The sequence below is a fragment of the Cheilinus undulatus genome, linkage group 2 (genome assembly GCF_018320785.1).
Source record: "Cheilinus undulatus linkage group 2, ASM1832078v1, whole genome shotgun sequence".
In the NCBI taxonomy this organism is placed as follows: Eukaryota; Metazoa; Chordata; class Actinopteri; order Labriformes; family Labridae; genus Cheilinus; species Cheilinus undulatus.
In genome coordinates, this window is record NC_054866.1 from 51,588,431 (window position 1) to 51,595,349 (window position 6,919).

The window sequence follows — 6,919 nt, forward strand, 5'->3', positions numbered from 1 at the left end:
ACAGGTGTGTTGAGATTGTAATTGCCAGCATCAGTGAACATTTTGTGAAGACTCAGTTATCCTCCCAAAACTTCAGAGATAAACTTCTAAGAAAGAAGATGTTATTGGCAAAAGGATCTTTCTCGATGCATCGTTTCTTTTTATTTATGACTCAGGATAGACTTTATCTAGAAGACTTTATTTTCCTGCTAAGTGTTAAAAATTGAAATAAAATGTAGAGGATGTGACCACTGATTCCCTTCTCTATTACCTGTACTACAGTCAGAAAGATTCACCTCTGAGCGTCAGCTGCATCTCTGCCTCACTCCACCTGACAGACTGAACTGAGAGGAGGAGTTAAGACAAGCACAACCCTGGGAGGGCCACCTTCTTCAGTGTTATCTAATGATAGCACCACACTGAATGGGGAGAAATTAGCATTCACTCAGCATTGATCGCCACCACCTCTTTCAGACACTCGAGACGTCAGCTGATCTCTAACGGCTCAGAGCATTCGACCGATAAGTGTCTCTTCTCTCTGAACTTCTTTCCAGGAAGGTTGAATGTCTCCTGATTTGATTCACATATCGCCAAGGCCAACATTCCCCGCTCTGCTGTTTAACTTTCTATGAAGCTCATTTCATATTGACTGCACATCAGAAGAACCTCCCAGGACTCCACATCCACTCTGACTGATTCCAGCGCCCTCGCTCTCATCCTCCTGATGCACTGTATCTCTGTGAGAACCCTGGGAGCATTGATTTTGTCATTTGTTAGTCAAAAGATGGCTGCTGAAACCAGGCTAACATTGAAAACTCTTTTAGCCATCTAGACAAGTGGTTCTAAACCTTGGGGTCGGGACCCCCTTGGAGATTGCGAGATGCTAAGAGGAGGTCCCCAGATTCCCTAAATAAAAAGTTAGAAAATTTTTTGAATTCCACTGTTGGCACTTTACACCAATTTTGCCCAATTTTAACAAGTTTTCATCATTTTTCCCAGACATTTCTGCCGTTTAACACTTATTTTTGCCATTTTAAACCCTTTCCACCACTTTTATTCTGTCTGTTTTTGCCATTTCCAAACCAATTCTTGCCTCTGTTGACCCATATTTGCCACTATTAACCCCATTTTACCACCAATTTTGCCCAATTTTTCCCATTTTAACCAAATTTCCCTATCTGATATGTCCATTTTTGCTAGTTTGACCAATTTCTGCCCATATCTGCCTATTTTTTCTTTCTCAATTAGCACAATTTGCCAGTTGATATCAATTTCCTTCCCGTTTTACCAGATTTCCACCAATTTTCACCAATTTTAAGCCTTTTCAGCCACTTTTTAAATTCCCTTTTGCACTGTTTATGCAAATTTTTGTCACTGTAACCCATTTTTGCCTTTTTTTCTGCTATTTTCTTGTATAATTTTTGTCACTTCTAACCCATTTCTGCAACTTTTAAGTCCAGTTTCAACCCAATTTTCCACCTTTTTTTTTTTTTTTTTTTTTGCCACTAACCACTTTTTCCAATTTTGAACCCATTTTAATTCTTTTTCTTAACAAAACAGATTAAAATTTTTAAGAAGGCCATATTCTACACAAATGATTTAAAAAATAGATTTGTTTTATTGATAAGAGTGTTTTTTTTTTTTTTTTTTAGGTTAAATATAAAATATGTATACCACAGCTTAACCTACAATAGACCCTGATTTTGTTGACCTCCAAGGGCCCCCAGTTTGTCTGGGCCCCAGAAACTCTCCCCTTATGGATGTCCTTGAATGTGCATAGCTGTGTTCATCCACCTTCAGGTGCAGTGGGGGTCCCCAGTCTCTGGCACCTTTATTCTGGGGGTCACAGGCTGAAAAGGTTGAGAACCATTGATCTAGACTGTAAAACTCAAAGGCCTCCTATGTTACTGTGCACTGGTATCCATGATGTACGCGTGTACCCACATTTCAGGATGCATTTGTCCCATTTGCATACTCTTCTGTCTGACAAGGGTTGTAACAGAGTCAAATTTGTACACTTTCATATAAACCTAGAAAAAAAATCAGATCTTATTAATACCTGTTTCAATACAACAGCTTAAAAAGCAAAAGTCTTTCACTAAATTGTCTTGTTTTTAATAAAAATAAACTGCAGACAAACTCCTGCACACTGTCCACAATTTTACTGAAATGCTATAACTGTTTTTGTGCTGCTCGCTCTTTTCTCTCAGTCTTTGGGCTTACTTCAACCAAAGTTGCAGCAAACCAAAGAGTAGAAGAGCTGCTCCTTAGAACAACACCTTCTCTCCTCTTTAGTTTTGCAAATGTGCAATTACATTCAGCTAAATTCGTTTTTCCCGAGCAGGACGCCCCATGTCTTGAATATTAACTTGAAGTCAGTAATTAGTAGTCGCCTTTGGCTGCAATCACAGCTCTGAGTCTGTGTGGATAGGTCTAAATCAGGCTCAAACATCTGTTCATTGCACACTCCATTCTTCTTTGCAAAACTACTCAAGCTCTGTCAGGTTTTAGGGCGTGAACAGCCATAAATTAATTCAAAAATAAATCTTCTCCTGAGCTACAAAACCTCTCCTAGACGACGTTTGGGAAATGGCAGAGCCTCTCAAAATAAACTCAGAGGGTGATTGGATGAATGTTCTGTCCGTCACATCTTGACAGGCCAATCAGAGCAACAAAACTGAAAGTAAACTACATAGGGAACTGCATAACACAAACCATGGCGACTATAGTCATGTAAGTACTCGACTTTTATGGTTTTTAAAAGAAAAGAACTCACTGCTGTTCTTTGTTCTTCTTTTAACGAAGAAATATTTTCAAGTTCTGATAAAACTGGTGCTTTAGCAGCATCCACGCTAATCTCTTCTGCCATAATTGCAAGAGCCTCTTCTCGCTGCTTGCGTATGTCGCAACTCTGAAAGTACTGCCCCTTGTTGCTGATTGGCCCTGTCACTCTCTAACCGGGCCCAAACGGTTCAGACGTGAGCTTTAAAAGGTGGATTTGCCAGTGAGAAACAAGGAAATGGGCGTATCCATCTGCTTTGCAAGGTTAGGATTCTCCTATATTTTGCTGCATTCATTTTACCCTCTACCTTTACAAGTCTTCCAGAAGTGGCTGCAAAGAAGCATCCCCACAACATTATGTTTCCATCACTGTGCTTGGCGTTTGGCGTATTGTCTTATAGCCCAAAAGCTCCATCTTGGGCACATCAGACTGAAGAATTTTCTGCCACCTGACCATGGAGTCTCCCACTGGTGACTGGTGAAGAACCCAGCCAACAGTTGTTGTCTGCAGAGTCTCTCCCATCTCAGCTGCTGAAGCTTGGAACTCCTTCAGAGTAGTCATAGGTGTCCCGGTGTCCTCTCTCACTAGGCTCCTTCTTGCACGCTCACTCAGTTTGTGAGGACGGTCTGATCTAGGCAGATTTACACGTCACATATTCCTTCATTTCTTCATGATGGATTTAACTGAACTCTGGGGGACGTTCAGAGCTTTGGAAATGTTTTTGTATCAGTATTGTATATTGTACCTGACTTATCCTTTTCAATACCCTTTTCTCTGAGTTGCTTTGATTGTTCTTTTGTCTTCATGGTGTAATGGTAGCCGGGAATACTGATTAATTAGTGACTAAACCTTCCAGACACAGGTGTCTTTACACTGAGACACATTCTCTGCACTCAGCTGATACTCATTTCACTAATTGTGGGACTACTTGCACCAACTGACTGGACCTCTGTTTACTCAGGTCAGCCACTTAAAGGGGGGATATTTATGCTGTTATTATGCATGTCATAAATTTCTTAACTTGATATTACTCACTGTTTCCACTTTCACTACTTTTTGGTCACTTCTTTAACCAAATATTATTGACCATGATTGATTTATAAAATTGATAAAAAGGAAAACCATCCAAAGGGTTGAAAAGTGCCACTCTAAAGTAAAGGTATAATTTTTTAATTTTCCTCTCTTCTTTTATATTTTTGACTAATTTAAAATCTGCATGGTAACGTCACTGCAGGGAGTCAGTGCTTGTTTATGTGCATCAGTCAACATCTCCCTGCTGTCTGCAGCTCTAGTCCTATAGCTCAGGTAATCTATCGCCCTGAATTATTTACATCCTATCAGATGGCTCCATCTCCTCTGTCGCTGGGCGGGGATGGCGAAACAACAACGAGATTGCTTTATTTCCAAGGTAGCCAGTTTTCTTTTGTTTGTTATGACTTTAAATCTGCATTAATTCTATTTTATCAGACAGCTCTTTCTTATCAAATAATGTGTCTGGGAGAGTGTGCTGAACATCTGCGTCTGAATCCTGTGTTTATCTCCAAGCAGCACAGTTTGCATTTAAGTTTGTGTTGGGGGTTTTGTCCCTTCTTTCCTCTGATTCAAATAAGCTGAAGAACATTAAGAAAAAATACGAGAACATGGTCAAAAAGATGGTTGAGGACTGTACGTCACAGCCAGACTTAGGTTAAACCACAATTCAAGCCAGAGTTTTGGGACCCAAAATAAATCCTTTTGTCACCTATACTGTGTCAACATGATCAGCAGCAGAGGCCTAAGACTATCCAAGGCTGAGGTCATCCGTCCATCCTTCAGTCTGTCTGGGCCACTCTTGTGAATGTAATATCCTATGAAAGCAGTGATGACTTTTCTTTACACAAGCAATGACCCCAAATTAGGGATGAACTGATCAGGTTTAGGAGGTCAAAGGTCTAGGTAAGTGGGCCACAGCATTCACGTACTCTGACACAGTGACCATCCTGCAGAGAAAATGATTGTGTAGTCTCACCTCAGCTTCAGGAACAGAATCCTTTAAAGTCATAAAACCATGTGGGATGACCTGTGACAAGTCTAACCACAAGAAAAGAGTGGTACACACATGAATAAATAAAGAAATCATTACACTAACATCTGCCAGAGAACTGCTTTCCTCTGAAGACTACATCTTCAGATACAATAAGACACATTCAGCAGTAAGTAAGATTCATTCTGACAGCCTCAGACTGGGGAATGTCTTACAAAATAATCCTGTTCTTCTTGTTTATCTTCACTCTTTGGTAAAAAGAAAATACACTTATCAACCATGACAACTTATCCTTGAATTTCTTGACCTTCGACTCAGTAAAAGGAAGATCCTCCAGGATTTCCTGTCCAAAGTGATTCCAATTGTTATGTTTGGTATCTGTCAGTTTCTTTTAAAAGGGCAGAGAAGTTATAAATGTTCATGGGTGTGTGTCCTATCTGGCTGCTGACAGATGATGGCCGAAACTGTGGGGGCCAAAGAGGGCTCCAGGGGTGGCAGGTTAGTCAACTTATACTCAACATTACAGCATCCCTCTTCCATCGTCCCCTTTCCTACCAGTATGACAAAGACAAACCTGCCATCTTTTACTACACCATATGAGACAGTGTGGTCCAGCTGTGGCCTGCGGTCCATTCTTAATTGGCCCACAAAAAATTTCTGAAATTTAATTAGAAACATGGCCCCAATTCACTGTCTTTTAAAAAGGTCTCCAAGTTTTCCAGCTGGAGTTTACTGCTGAAAAAGAGAGAAACAGTGAGGGGCAACATGTTCTTAGCAGGGCTGGCCGCCATCTTGGTGAAGGTGACTGTCTACCTCTACCTGTTGTCGACTCATCTTCCCAGGAGCATCAAGCCAGGCTCCAAGAGGGAGGATGGGGAAGTCCAAGAGTACAGAGTGAAGTTCCTTTCTGACCTGGATGAGATTAGAGAGCTTGCTGAGATGTTCAGATTTTACAAAAGAGCAAGAACATGGCTATGCTCTGTTGCTGTTTGCAACACCTACCTCTACCAACAGTCCTTAACCATCCCTGGTTCCTCCTTTCTGAATATGCTAGCTGGTACGATATTTTCGATTCATCAGGGTCTGGAGTTGGGTCTCCACTTCCTGCTTCCTGTTTTCTTCAGTGTAGGGAAAGCAGAATGGGGTTCTCTTTCCTGAAAAGGTGGCCAGGCTTTGGAGGAAGGCTTCTTGTTTTTTTCTGCATTGGCGCTATTCTCTCAGAGATCTCCTCCCTGGAAGAAGTCTTATCCAAGGGAACTCTGACCATCTCCTGGCCATTGCAGTAATGGCTCCCAGGATTACTGATCAAACATTACAGCAAAACTCACCTAAAGGTGGATGGCATAGACGGTAATGGGCCCAGCCAGGCTGAACCAACAGAGCCAATGATTGTGGGAAGAAGAAGCTTCCCACTGGTGGCCATTAGACTGTCTGCCATCTTCAGCCTGTAAAAACACTCTGAAGCAGTGTTACTCAACCCTGCTCAACCAAAGAGCCAAATTGTTGAAAAATACCTTTGCAAGAGCCACAATCTAAGTGATGAAAAATTGCAAAAAAAAAAAAAAGCTTGAAGTAGCAATAACAATAAGTTAGAGGTGGCAAAAATGGGTGAAAAGGGGGGAAAATGGGGAGGAAAAAGTGGGAAAAGGGTCAGAAAGTAGCAAAAATGGATGAGAAGTGACAAAAAATGAGCTAAGGGTGAAAAAAGTTCAAAAATTGGCAAAAACGTGGCTAAAAACAAAGAAGTGAAAAGTGACAAAAATGGGCAAAAAGCAGTCAAGAGTGGCCAAAATGGGCTAAAAAAGGAAACAAGTGGTATTAAGTGGCAAAAGTTAGCTGAAAAATATAAAAAGTATTGAAAAAGAGCAAAAATAGAATATAAGTGACACAAAGAATTTGCAAAAGCGGGCAGCAAAAAGAAGAAACAAGTGGTATTTAATGTGAAAAGGTAGCTTTAAAGGGTGAAAATGGGGAGAAACAAATGAGAAAAAAGCCAAAAATTGGATAAAAGTGGCACAAATGGGTAAAAAGTTGCAAAAAAGTGTCAAAAATGGGCAAAAAAATGGGAAAGAAATGGTATTTAGTCACAAAAGGTAACTTGAAAGGGTAAAAATGGGATAAAAGTGGCAAAAACA

The 6,919-nt window shown here is 40.6% G+C and overlaps 1 pseudogene; it reads left to right on the forward strand.

Annotated features, from left to right (window-relative positions):
* The first annotated feature begins 5,549 nt into the window (after positions 1–5,549).
* LOC121517124 lies at positions 5,550–6,235 on the forward strand (annotated as a pseudogene).
* Positions 6,236–6,919: the final 684 nt, after the last annotated feature.